The sequence below is a fragment of the Apteryx rowi genome, unplaced genomic scaffold (genome assembly GCF_003343035.1).
Source record: "Apteryx rowi isolate R43461 unplaced genomic scaffold, aptRow1 scaffold_117, whole genome shotgun sequence".
Taxonomy (NCBI): Eukaryota; Metazoa; Chordata; class Aves; order Apterygiformes; family Apterygidae; genus Apteryx; species Apteryx rowi.
The window spans coordinates 325,121-339,889 of record NW_020447386.1 but is presented as its reverse complement, the minus strand read 5'-3'; positions in this window follow the sequence as shown (position 1 = coordinate 339,889).

Below are 14,769 nucleotides of genomic sequence, written 5' to 3'. Positions count from 1 at the left end.
AAGTTGCTCAGTAAAACGGGAAAGGGGATGTTTCCTTCCCTCTGCCCCACGGAGGTGTTGCAAGGATTCACCCGGTGCAGGCTGACAGTCGCTCACCTGCTCGTGCCTCCGTGCTGACAGCATCTTTCGGCCGCAGACCGCTGCGTGACTTCTGGGTCACTAGGCACGGGGTTATTTGCGGGCCATGTAATGATAACTCAACTTGTAGTGTTTCTGCCGCCTTAAATGCCACATTGTGGTTGGCTGATAATCTGTGGTGTCTTGACGGAGCAGTGCTCTGATAGTAGGAAGTACTACTTTTTCTCACAGATGGAGAATGAAGGCAGAGAGATGCTAAAGGGCAGATAAAAGTGAAAGGATGTTCATGGCCGTAGTAGGACTAGGGAAACCCAGTCCAAAACCTGTGTCTCCAGGTCATATTTGGCATAACCAGAACATGCTCAAACTTTGTAAGTGCCCCAAGTCTAGGTCCTAACACACCTAAAGCTTCGGTTTGGGGTGTGCTCAGAAACACCTCATTCTCAACAACATGAAGCAGTTTTGCCAAAAGTTTGCCTGAAAATATAGTCCAGGAAGTAGTGTTTTCTTCGACCATTTTTTTCAGGGATCTTCCTTTGGTAAAGATTTTCAGGGCACTAATTTACTGCAGAAGGGCTAACAGGACATTACATCCTATATTGTTACTGGCCATTACAGCGCATCAGCTTAAGGCCATGAGTTATGCTTGCATCCATGTCATTTTGCAGCCTCCCTGAGAGAGCAGTCAGATCCAGCTTAGCAAAGGATGGGACACCACACAAAATACTGGTGAAGCAACCCTTGTGGAGCAGGAGAAGTGGTAGTAGTTTGTTTTTTATCCAATGTCTGACCAGTGAATGTGCTAATCCAGGGTATGGGAGACTTGAGTTCAATTGTCTCCTCTGTTTAAGGGGATTTTCTTTCTGCAGAGACTGACCAAACCACCAGGCTACAGACTATCCTGTAGTCCAAGAAGTTGTTCTGTTACGTTGGCTCTTCTAGGGGGTAGTTACTTAAAACAGAGGAGCAGAGCTCCTCCAACCATGGAGAGCTTCTCCCTTGTCTGTACTGAGTGCTGTAATCACTAAAGCCATGTTTATCCTAGTAAGTAAAACAGAGCAAGGCTTTTCTGGCCTTGGTGTGGCATATCATGGCTGACATCCACATGCCAAAACATTCTTCCCCAAGAGAAGACCGTATCTGCCTCCAAGCTGCCTGTTGGAGACAGTCTCTGGCAAGTGCCATCTCCCAGGTGTGTGTAAAAGGGGGCTAGCTGGTATGGCCCAGAACTGGGCCAAATATGTTAACCATCAAACAGTATCAATGGTGGCAAATTTGTGACATAGGCACTTACATTCAAGATATGGTTCCTGGCTGTGAATCAGCAGCAGAGGAAGTTCCCTCTAGGAAAGGTTTTAGTCTGTATTAGCAAGTGCAGTACAGTAGAAATGGATCTGTAGTGTGACAAATGGAGATGAGGTCCCAGCATCCACAGTATACAAGTTTCAGGGGGACTTACTTCAAAGTACTTCTAGTCTGGTTCCATGAATTGGACGCACATTAGTGACAGGAGTATGTTAGGTGCACTCATGAAGTGCATCTTCTGGCTTAGTTTCATCTAAAAGGAAACCAGTGGTGGACATTGAAACTGGCCCATGAAGCAAACCAAGCTCAGTAGTTGGAGATGGTTAGGAGATCCACTTCAAAAGTACACATCCAAACTAAAACTCCAAAGGAGACGCAGACAGTGTAAGAAATAGAAGAGGCTGTGATGTAAAATACAGCACTGGTAGCTGCAGGTAGTCCCCTGCTCATCATCCTGGTTGTTTGTATTCAAGTCAAAGGAGACTAGTTCTTCTCATTTACTGTGAAGGACAAATGGGTTGGGAATTCATCTGATGTTTAAAAAGCAAACACCTCTATCTGAGCTGGTCAGATAGAAACCCTTTCCAGTCCATGGAGAGAAGGGAGCACTTTTAAGGCGTGATTCATCTCTCCCTAAGGTGGAATAAAACAGGTCAAATGAATCATACCCTGGAAAAGCCTGTTTCTGTCCATTGGCACTAAAGAAAGTCTAGACAAATATCTCAGGAGAGCTGAATCCCACCTTTGCTATATAAGTCAGAGCTCTGAAGTTGTTTCTGTAGATAGGCAATTCTCTAAGTTAAGAACCACAGTGTGTATGTTCATTGTTCGAAATGAGCCCTGCATGAGTATTCATCACATTCAACCACTGGGAAATCTTCCCCTGAGAATTTATTCTTCTTGCCTAAGTACCAGGTCAGGGGTTGTGATGAGGTGAAAGCAGTGCTGCAGAAGTGTTCTTTGTATGCGTAAACAGGTTTTGAGATGGCAAGGTGCCATGCTGAAAAGGCATGGTTTCTACAGAACCACTAAAACTTTATTTTAAGCCACGCTTTATTTTTCCCATGGGTGCATAAGCGGATGTCAGTTTCACTAGCCCAAAGGAGCATCAGGCAGTGATGAATCTTGCTCTGAAATTGTCTCAAGCCAGCTCAATCAAGCTACAAAACACAGTCCATGTAATTGAGACTTCTTGTCCTCTGGTAATTTACAGATATTCAGAATGCTTTTTATGTCTCAGCAGTAAATAATTCAGTGGGTGTATTTGTTGAAAAAAATATTTGAACAGAAAGGTGTTTGCAGTGCTGCTTAATTTGAAGGGAGAGGAAAAAAAGGATATTCTAAGTTCTGTTTACATATTTGATAAAACTTGAGAACTCTTGATTTGTTTTACCTTTGAAGGGAAAAATCCAACTCTTCTGAAGAATTGAATTGTGGGTTGTACAAAATGAGTTATGGCAGAGGTAGGAATTTATAAGTAGACCATCTAGAGAAAAACGGCATTATTTATAAATCTAGAGGTCTGTGATTTAAGAGGCTTTTCAGAAGAAAATTATAGGTGGAAATCAAGGTGGTTTTGTACTACTATAGGTCTCTCCCCTGAATTCAGGAGGCAACCAAGAATCATTACGGGCCATTGCAGAATCCCGGAATAGCTGGAGTGGAGCACTCCCAAAGCATAGCATGCCTTCTTCTGGCATGTCTGTGCCTCCTCTGATCACAGCATGTATGTCCCTGCTCTGGTAGCTCTGGGTAGGAATAGGGGAGCTCTGTTTGATTGCCTCTTGATTTGCAGCCCAGAGTAGCTTCTTACCTGAAAGAGCTCCTGAACCAGAATTGGAGCACAGTGGAAGTAAAAAATGATCTGTCACTTTTACCAAGAGGACATAGAGCTGGGTGTAGCAAGTACCTTCAGCTGTGCAATCCCTTGCATTTGCACATGTATAATCTGTAGGAAGAGCTGCAGGATTAAGTTTTGAATTTCTGAATTTATGACGATACTCAATTAGATGAGCAGTTGCCTAATGTAGCTTCTTAGATCTCCCAGAAGGTAAATGCGGACTGGCGCAATTTTGAACAAATCTCTTTTCAATGCTGATGTGAATTCAGCTGCACCGGAGTTGAGAAACATTGGCATCCATCAGCTGCTGTTGCCACTTTGCTTTACACCATATGTACCCTGTGCTGAATAAGAAACTATTCATTCCCTCATCATCCTTTCTATTGTGCTATCCTCATGTAATTGTAAACCTGCAAGAACACAGTTCATAATCTGATACAGACATTTCCCTCCCAGTCACAAGTAGTCTTTCACTGCTTGGCAGGAATTGTCATCTACTGACATACAAAGCTGGATTACTGTCACGTTGTATCACATGTTAGATCCAGTGGATGAAAAGAAGAGAAAAATATTKTCATTTTCCTTCGGTCACAGATGTTGGTTCAGTGAAAGAAGTAGGAAACAAACTACAAGTGGTTACTAAAACTACATTTCTAAAGGTTTGTTCTGTGACTTGGGCAAGCAAGTGTGGAAAAGCGATTAGACCTGCAGAAGTGTGCACTAGTTTGGCTTATGAAATTTAATGAATAACCTGCTGTTGTTTGCCCTCCTAACACTGATGGAAGTATAAGAATGTTAGAAAACTATAAAAAATCACCAAATCCCAACAGAAGTTGATTGAAAGCCAATTCTGAAAACACAGTATTTGTGGGAGGGGGAACAGTCGGTGCTAGTTGCAAAGAAGGCCTCATCTGCAAACCTTTGCTCTATATAAACTCTGTGATCAACTGTTGATTAATAACACTTCATTATGTATGCTTACTTACCATTAGGCAAATGCCTAGAAAGACTCACTTAAGCAAGTACAGTTTGAGTGAAAAGATAGTAAAGGTAGGTTTTTAGGGAGACAGCAAATTAGACCAGGGTGTAGGAAGAGGGAGGAATAAATCTCTTGCAGGATTAACTTTAACCTAGTGCACACAGAGTTTTGCAACGAATTATTTTTAATAGTGTTTTGCATTGTTACTGGGATGAAAATAAAAACTATGACAATCAAAGAAAAGCCCACAAACAATAGGGAGAGGCTTAAAATTTCAAGGCTGACTTTCCTTTCACTTCAAGTTCTCTTGAACAGCATCAATATATATCAGCCACGGGATCAGAATCAGGCCCCCAATTCTCTCCTTTAATTGATCTTATTTTATCTGGTGACATTTTTTACTGTGTTGTCTGGTTTTCATATTTTGATCTCTGAGAACACAGTTCTTTCAGCAGAGAAGGCAGATAATATCTTTACACCCACACTGCCCCACCCATTCCAGTTTGTTAGTATTAAAACATCCTAGCATCTGAATGTTACAAGATGAGGAAACACTCAAATTAACTGTCTAGCTCATTGAAATTGAGCCAGAAAATCATAGAATGAAAAGCAGGGGGAGCTTGAGGAGCACAAGAGAATCTTCCTCATCTAATATCTGGTGTAAAGCACTGAGTTCACAAAGCACAGAACTGCAGTTTCTGTGCTCACCAGAAGCTGGGACATTGTTGTTTCAGACAGTATCTCCAGGGAATTTAGCTATAACGCTCTAACAAATTTCTCCTGATCATCATAAACCACAGATTTTCAAAGACATGTCTGTTGGCCTGTCCCAGACACAAAGGCCGTCTCCTGCCAAATTTCATGCGGATTCTCCAAAGCTTGGGGGTGCTAGAGCAGCTCAAAGAAAATGTCACTATTTTTTAAACATTTTTAGTTATTGTCTTCCCAGAAATGGTTGAAATGTTGGCTGATATTTTCCAAGAAGTTTAAGAAACTTGGAAAGTTGCAGTCCATATGGTTAAAGCTGGTAAAGTTATAAACAGTTTAAGAAGGGGCCTAACAATGGGAAATGCCAGGCAGCCATTATAATTTCTAGCACTTTTTCCCCTACCTGTAATGTATGAAAGTAACAAGTGAGGTAGCGCAACCCATATGCTGCTGCATTTTCCTGCCCAAACTTAGTGGCAGAGGTTGCAACTGTATCATCGTTGTTGCTTCCCCCACATATGTCTCCCGACTCAGTGATGTGGGACCCTGTGGAAACTCTCAGGCTATGTTGGATTGCAGAGCAGATGTCTTCTCTGGTAGTCCTAGGCACTTTTCTGTTAAAATCGGGGACCCATGTAGAGTGTACCCCAACTCCCATGCACCTAGGTTTCTTCTCCATGGAAATAAAAAGCCTGAGAAGGGGACACAACCTGGGTGGAATAGGGCCGGTGTCCTGATATGAAGTTGGCTGAGGTATATACCCTGAGTACCAAAGTCCTGCCATTACATATTTGTGCCTCACTTGCCTGCGTAGGGTCTTCTTCCAACTAGGTAAGTTAGGGAAATTTGGGTTTCTGAGCTCTTATGACTGTCAGCAAGTTCATAAACATGAAATTTGACTAATGCTTTAGGTTTTGGGGCTTGCTAAACATCTAGCAGTTGTAGCTCTTCCTAAGGAGCATGAGTTTTCTTTTCTCACCAAGAAGCACACACCTTCCAAGCTGGCTGTGCTGTCTCAGTCTGCTTGTTTGCACCGCACTAAGACAGCAGGTCCGCTTTGGCTTCTCTCAGCCACTCCAGTATCCAAATTATCTCCTGCAGGTTCTCCATAACTAAGGAGGATTCACAGGTGGGATTTGAACTGCAGCAATCCTCAGATGCCAGAAAACTATAGGGAGCTTGGGAAACTAGAGCAGCCCTAGGCCTTACTCACAGAGAGGCAGAGTGGGCTACTTGGGGTAATTCAATGTGATGTACAAAACCACTGTCATGAATATTACTATGTGGTCATCTGTTTGTATTGTAGAGAATCTCGAACCCTCAGAATTGTGATAGTACACTGGTATTAGTGTTCTGCCCATTGCTACTCTATGGCAAGACAGCTCTAAATTCTGTGGCAATTTCTTTTAAATTGAGGTATGAATGTTACCAAGTAAACTATTTGCTAATGGTTTGAATGTTACTAATACATTTATTTCAGTAACTGGATGCATTTCTTCATGCTTTCAGTTCATTTTCATTTTCCCACTGATTTTTGTTTTAAGAAGTAGGGAAGTTTTAAGAGGTATGACACTACAAAGAATGCAATTGCAAAAGTTACACATTACACAATTACCTGGCCTGCTGTAGTCAATGGAATAATCACATCTCTTTAAGATCTCTTTAGGACCACATTTATCTTCCCAGATTCCTTATAAAGGATTTCCTCTTGATTGGCCATTGGTCTTCAGAGATATTTGACTGACAGATAACAATAGCCTCAGGGTTTCAGTTAGATAAGTTGGCCTTTGATGCCTGCAGTGTGTTGTTTTGGTTTTTTTTGGAAAATGCATTGAGGCAAATATATCTAAGACACATAATATTCCTGGTAAAAGCTCCTGATTCATTAATGCCATGTAGCCAACACATACCCAACTCAAGCAGTACTATTCACTTTGAGCATTAAAAAATCAGTGCCCCAAAGTCATTGAGGATTGTCTTAAAATCACACAATTATATGCAAATGATAATAATCACAGTATATATAATCACATTATATATAAAGATTGCTGAGCTTTCATGGTTTCTGTTTCCAATTGTTTACTGTGCCAAGATTAGAAGACTTGAACGAAGCTAAAGTCCACACATAATCTCTTGACTCTAACAATTAGGGCATTATGACAGACTTCAATTAAAGTAAAAGTTGCAATAAAATTAAAATGATAATGCTGTATCATGGGTAAAAGTTGTTTATTTTGGGTGAGTGCGTAAATCTCTTCTAAATCAGGGCCAAAACAACCATTAGTGAAGCAGCTGAGAATACTGGCATGTGAATTGCAATCCCCACGYATAGCTTTAGGTGCCTGTTGAGAGGAATGGGACAGTTTGCACGTTGTGATGATACTCCAGGCAGCCTGCAGACTCCAGAATCTACTTCTGCATTGGTCTGCACTCAAAAAATGTTCAAAGGTTACTTGCAAACTGTATTGTTAAATTAGCCATGCTCATGACTGTTTTCCATCACTGAGACCAGCTGGCACAAAACTGCCTAGGTTGGTACTATTAAACTCTCCTATCCTCCAAAACAGGGCAATTGCACACAAGCTGTCTGTTGGGAACAGTCCCTTGCTTATGCTATCTGCCAAACCATGCCTGAGAATCCCAGCAGAGTGTTGTTTGGTCTAGGCCAAAGCTGTGCCAGGGACCACTCTAGCAATTTAACAGTTGTCCTCCACCACCCAGGAGCAGGTCATCCAATTTAGTATTATAGACACAGCCAAAGGTAGGAGAATGCATTTATTTTTAATGAAAGACTAGATTCTTCATCATTCTGAAGCCAGTAACAGTTTCTAAAACAAATTTGATAGTCATGAAACCAACACATTATTGTTTGTTATGTTTAAGAGACAGGACAACTGATAATTTAGTAAGCCAAATCTGCAGAGAGTGCAAATAGTGAAAGAGAAATTTCTCTTTGAACCATGTATCTGAGCAAGAAGAGTAATTATGGTTGCCTGTCATTCCAGTGCCATCTTCTGCAGAGCCATTAGGGACATTCATGCCCCATGTGTTAAGCTGAATCTTGGAACACAGGTATCCTGCCTACAACCTGGCAGGATATTTCCTTGTTGATTTTTGCCTTCCTATCATCCTTTGAAAGTTTGGTCTTCACCAAACTATGTAGGATCAAACACCTTGTTTCTTTCTCTGAAACGAGTGTAAACAACTGTTTCAAATGAATTTGCTTTCTCTTGGTAAGACATAACAGGAGATCCTGTAAGATGAGGACTTTCATTTCCTGACCTCACATGAAACAGAGTACAGTTCCAGTTTCATCCTCTCAACTCTCTTCACCCTCCTCTGAATTACCTTGAGCACTCTTAAAGCCATATGGTATTTATCAGTGATGGTGACAGTTACAAGGAGAATTCTGTTTCTAAATCTGTCACTGACATGATTAAAGGATATTTTAAAAGTGCAGAAATGAGCTATAAAATGACTCTTGGACTGAAAAAATTCATATAGCAATATTTTAAAGTTACTTATTTCTTTAGATTGAGAGGTGACTCTATTCATGCAAAAGTACTTTCATTGAGAGAAAATACTTGGTACTAAAGGACTCTTTAATTTATCAGAAAAATATGTAACAAAGCCCAATATCTGGAATTCAAAACCAGCCACATTCAAAATAGAAATCAATCATATATTTTTAAAACTGGAGATGTCTATCACAGAGTAAACTGCCAAAGAGAAGTAGTTGATTCCCATTGCTTAATGCTTTCCAGTTAAGACTGGCTGCATTTCCAGAAGATATGCTTCAGGTCAGTATGATTATTGAGTTAAATACACGAGTAGTTGGACAGAATACAATGGCCTCTGTTAGGAGCTTGGATAAGATGAGTTAGAGATTATTTCTGGCCTTGAAATTTGTGGATCTGTGAAAAACATGAAGAAACCGTTGCTGGATCTAATAAATCCACTTCTTTTCTGGTTATAAACACTACCTTGCAAAGCTGTACTGCTCATACCACAAACATGGCACACTTCTGTGGCCATTCAAGAAGTCAGGATACAGTCTGGAAACAAAATGCTCTCTGGTACAGTGTGGTATGCCAGTGGTACCAGCCACCTCCGCCTGTCATGTGGGGAGCATCAAGGAGTTTCTACAGCAGAAGCCAGAGAAAGTAAACACAGGCACAAAGCCACCAGTGCAACTACCAACACACACATTTACCAGCCCAGCCTTTAGAGTTCAGGTTGTCACTTGAACTGGGAACTGGTTTACTGGGGTAAATGGTTCAATTAGAAATGATGGTTGCAGCAACAGTAAAGATAACATTGTACTGGATTATTTGAGAAAGGGTATGTGATCAAGTAATCAGGTGGATTGTTGCACACAAATGGGAACTTATGGTTATATACCTACTTTTAAATAATTGAATGCACTTAATTTAAATAGGGTAGTGGTGACAGGAAAGATTGTGCAATGCAGAAGTTGGAAAAGCACAGTCTTGTGTTACTTGGTCTGCTGGAAGCCAGTTTCCTTGATTTTACCTCTAATTGCCTCTTGGTCTATTTTGTTGTCCTCACAGTTTGTTTTTATTTTGGCTCACTCACTGTATTGGCACTAATCTAGTAACAGGAAACCACATGTTTCTATGCTGTGACTTCTAAAAACTTGGCTGGAGAATCACTATTTGCCAATTTCTACTGACTTTCACTCTTGGCAATATAATGAGCAGCGGGTAGACCCTTATGAATGTATCATGCAGAATGAGAATGAATTGCATCTGGCAGTTAGACTCTGGGTAAYCCTCCATCTGGGTAAAGATACCCATATCCTTTTATTACCTTTGTACAGGAATCTGAAAAAGGCAGCTTAGATTTCTGTCATTACTGCTAAAGATCTGCAGCCCAGCATCTGAAATGTCAGCAGGAAATGGAGGGGAGACACACGGGAGTTTGGATGTGGACTGAGCAAACAGCAGGCAGCTACATGTGAGGAAGGAGAGGTGTGTGACATGGGGGCAGAACAGATGCCTCCATGTTCTGAGCATATGGTTAAATATATTTCTGAATGAGACCAGAAAGCTTGAAATACCTGTCCTGAGGTCCTCAGTACAAGGTAAACAGGTGACATGGCTGTTTTCTGACCTGTAAGATAACACCCAACACTGTGGGTTTTTTCCTATGTATGTCTTTAGTTTTCATATTTTAATCACCATCACCTCTGTTCTACACACTCTTAATCTCTGTTTGCTACATGCCCTGTTCTTAGGGCACCATTTAAGTTCATTGAGGTTACTTGGAAAGACTGTCATTGACTTCAGCAAGCTTGGAAGTGGCCTTTTCTTAGATTTCAAGCACATGTTATACTAGTCCTTGGCTACACTTCTGTGTTAGGTTTAAACAGTACCATTCAAGAAAAGACCTTGGGGACATATGTATTTTCTCACATTGTTTCTTCAGACTTTGCTGTTGTCCTAACTATATACTTGGGCAGACAATAGAAGTTTAGCAAGAGCAAGGATGGTTCAGTATTTTACCCAGCACTTGGGAAATCTACAGTCAGTTCTCAGGTCTGCCATAAACGCCCCAGGTAGCTTTGAGCAAGTTACTCAGTCACTTTTTCCCTCAGTCCCTGKTTTGTAAAATGGCAAATATAGCACTGTGTTAAGTCATAATCCCCTGGTTTGTAAGGAGGTTGGTGTTTTCAGGATTATGAGCTTCTCCAACACTACAATATTATGAGCTACTTGCTTAAAATAGATCACAAGGAACTAAACTAAGGAAGTATGCATCATTAACCCTGCAAGAGCTTGTCATTGGCAGCAGTGCTTCATGGCACAGCACGTGCATGTGCTTTGGTGCACAAAGCAAAGAAATAAAATCGACTATACCAGTGATAAAGCATTTCTGACTTCACAGTTTGTGAGGCTGACATATTCCTGGCCTGACCTTAAAAAACATGCACCATACTGATTCTGTGACTCTGCTATTGAGACATAATACCTTAATTTTACCCATGTCAGTTTAAAATTCCATGGCAGTATTCTCTTAGGAATAGTTTGTCATTGTTCTCGCTTACATTTTAAACATCTCTGGTAGTTCTCCTATTTCAGTGTTTTCCTTTTGCATGACTCCAGCTGAAAGCACATGAAGACTAAGTATAGCCCACAAAATACCTGCTAGCTCTTGGATGCAGCCACAATGGTGATGAAGGAGATGATGTGGGTCTGCAAGTTCATACATGGTAATGGAGAGGCCATAATACCATTTACCTCTTTTTTGCCAGGTTTTTGCCAGGTTGCCCTGACTATTGGACAGGAAGTAGAAATCTGTATGTTTAATACTCTGAGCATTCAGTTCCTTTCTAGTTGCACCGTTTCTGGAGCTGCTGAGCATGCCTAAGAAAAAGATCTGCTGTAGCTAGAGGTATATGTTAAGCTTATACTGACTGCTTACATTGCCTTTTTAGGGTGCTCTTGGGGAATGTCTCATGAGGATGCCCAGAGGCACCATCTATCCTGCCATCCATCTAGGGAACATAAACCACCCTGACCTTTGCAGGGGCCCTTCTAGCTCACACTGACACCAGCTCAGCTGTGTCTGTACCCCATGCAGTCCTACTGCAGAGCCCTGGGTAAGGTTCACTGCCTGATTTCTCTCGCTAACCCCCACAGCCTTGTAGAAAATGCAGTGGAGAGCTGGGGAGAAACAGGAGGGAGGGGAACATACGAACTAAAAATTGTATCTCTGGAGTAGTAGCTTTAAAGCCGCATTGCCCCCTTCAAGCAGATTTCCTCCTGTGTAAAACAGGGTGRCCAACCCCCATCCCCAGAGGCTTAGCTTGCTTGAATGCCAGAACAGAGCAGAGTGGCCCTCCCTCCCAAGCCTCCTGTCAGGATGCAGTGATGGGGTCTGTGTCTTCCCTCCATCGCCTCTCTATCAGGCTGCTCTCTCCCTCACAGTGAGCTTACGGGCCTGGTCCAAAATCAACACAGCTCAACAGCACACTGAGACTTGACATGGCTGGTGGAGAAGCAGGGGACATGACCTCTACTTGGGAGTATTCTAGCGACATTTTCTTTAAGTTGTGTGCCCCCCACGGTTGGAGACTGGGACTTGCAGATTGGGAGCACTTGGATTTGGGCTCTGTGTCAGAAATGTGGCATTTGCCATTCTCTTGATGGTACACATGCATTTGTTCAATTTAAAAGTAGTATTGTTATCATTAACTAGAGCTAAAATCAAAATTTATGGCTTTTAAGAGAATTAGAATAAGATCAACACAATTCTGCCAAAACTAGAGGGCAACTATAGCTGAAATGCTGACCAACATAGAGAACAAGAACAAACTGAGAGCTTTTTCACTCGGTGTCAGTGACAGAATAGGAGCAGCCTTCCCTGCACTAAACCATATGCCAAGTCCAGTAACTTAGAAGTTCTACATCTTGGCAAGCATACAAAATTCATACATTTCTGAAAATTAGCAAATGTCTACTTACGCTTCATGAAAACTCTAAAAATATCTAACTGTAATAAGAAGTGGAATACGGATTCCAATGGACTAAAATAAATTTCTAGAACTAGAATCATCACTTAAACTAGTGTATACCCAGGAAAGATTTTGGATCAGTTTTAGTTTCTGACAGAAGAAACATTCTGAATTCCTCTTTTAAAGATTAAAATAGCACTTATTTTGACAAATACATAGATAATTCAAAATATCTGAGATTATAAATATGTGTTTCTACATGATGCTTTTAGTATAAATCCTGTCAGTCCCACTGAATTTACCTGGTTCTTTATTGTTACTGGAAGTGAATGACTGAGTGACCTGTGGGCCTGCTGCATTGATTCAGGATGAACCATGCCTTTTTCTTGCTATAAGACAGAACTGAATACAGACACTTCTACTTTTCTTGGACTGGCATAGACACAGACTGGCTGTTCAGTCACCAGCCAGATGTCTAACCACATAGGTCGGCTGTAGTTTAGTTAATACACATAGCCAGTAGATAGCTTCTGGTAGCATTACGAACTAAATGAACAGGATGGTATAGGAGCTGGAACCAAACTGGAACTAAAACACTATTATTGGAAGCCTTTGAGAAAAAAAAAAAAAACTGAGTTAAGCATCACATTCTAATTTAAACACTGAAAAAGACTAGCATTTTCAAGTGGAGCTAAGATAGCTGAAGCAGAGGCCATCAGCACAGTTGGGGTATACAGAGCCACAGTAAATGAACGTGCCTTTGCTGCTTGAGTTAGCAGTACTAGTGATACAACTGTCAGATTATTTTCCATGCAGACCTGCTGCCTGCTGAGTAGGGAGGGAGGACCCACGCTACTCGTACACTCCACAGATATTTGTAAGACCCCACGAGAACGGGAAGAAAGACGAACAGGGGGGTCAGCCCCATGGTCTATAGGGATGTGTTTTCTGTTGCTTTGAGAGCCTTCTTGCAGAGCCCGGCCCTCTTCTGCGGCTTCTATTCCCTCTGACTGGCTTCTGTCTCATTCTCTATGGGGCCTGCTAATATATCTCTAAGTAGCCTTCCCACTTTTCTCTGCTCTTGTTTTCCCTGGCTTTGCACCTTCTTCCTGCTTTTTACTTTCCTCTCACCCCTGCCCCTATGTCTTTTTTTTTTTCAATTTACCCCATCTTTTCTATCAAAATAATTGGAAAGAACTTTGCTGTTTTTTTAGGAGCTGAAAGCAAAATAGGTAAGAATGTCATGCTGATGTATATCCAAGCTTGAGTAAGTGCTGTGATTGATCTTCCCTCTGCCATCCTACAAGGACGGGCCTGCCTTATTATGCTGTTCTGGCACTACCTGGGCTGAATGTCCCACTTTTCTCTGAATGTTGTTGGCATATGCCAAAGAGCTCATAGAGGAACTTATGGAGGATCACACTGTATTGTAAAAATTTGTCAAGGGGTCTTTCCATGGAGAAGGGGCCCACCTGTTGGTTTCTTCCCAGCATTCACAGAATGTTGACTTCTATCAAGAGCATTAGAGCATATGTAGAAAAAGAAAAAAAAAAACTGCTGAAATGCACCAGGTGTTGTGACAAAGCCAGTGAATTGCATTAGATCTGTACAAAAATGTAAGGATAATGTCATCTAGTCATCATCATCAGAACATCCCCAGTAAAATTCATCTTAAAAAGGAGTGTTAAATTAGGGCACATAACACAATGGTACAAGAAGCTTTGCCAGGAGATTTAACTGGAAAAATGCCTTTCCATTTTCAAGCTCTCCTCACAATGGCAAGAGCAGAAAGCAATTAAATTCCAAAACTGAAAAAAATTAAGGGAAAATAACATTTTATCTATGCTGGCAGTTGGCAAACATTGTTATGCTATGTAACTGTGTGGTTTCTCTGTTCTGGTAACCTCTGACTGTGCATGGCCTATATAAAAAAGCTTGTTGATCTCACAAATCATTCCCAGGAGATGACAAACATGACTAAAAGACTGGAGGACAAGATACATGCTACAGGATGAAAACCAGAAGAACTGGAGGAGGATTTGAAATGCTGTCAAGGGAGTATCTATGCAGTGAGTATACAGGGAAAGAGACATGGGGAAAGACGCAGGACATGATCACTAGAGATCACAAGAGCCTTTTACTCCTGTTCCTCCTTAGTTGCTGTTCCTGTGCAGGGAGCTCCCCGCAGGCCTGCACAGGAGTGGGGGGAGCAACAGCATTCTCACTGGTCCCATCCCAAGACAAGGAGTCCAGCAGTGGTCCCATTGGCACATATCTACGATTCCCCATTACACATGTACCACAGTGCTTTAGTAATCTGTGCAATAGCTTGTTTGGCTCAGTGTTGACATTGTCTTGCTATTTATGAAATCAATAAAAGCT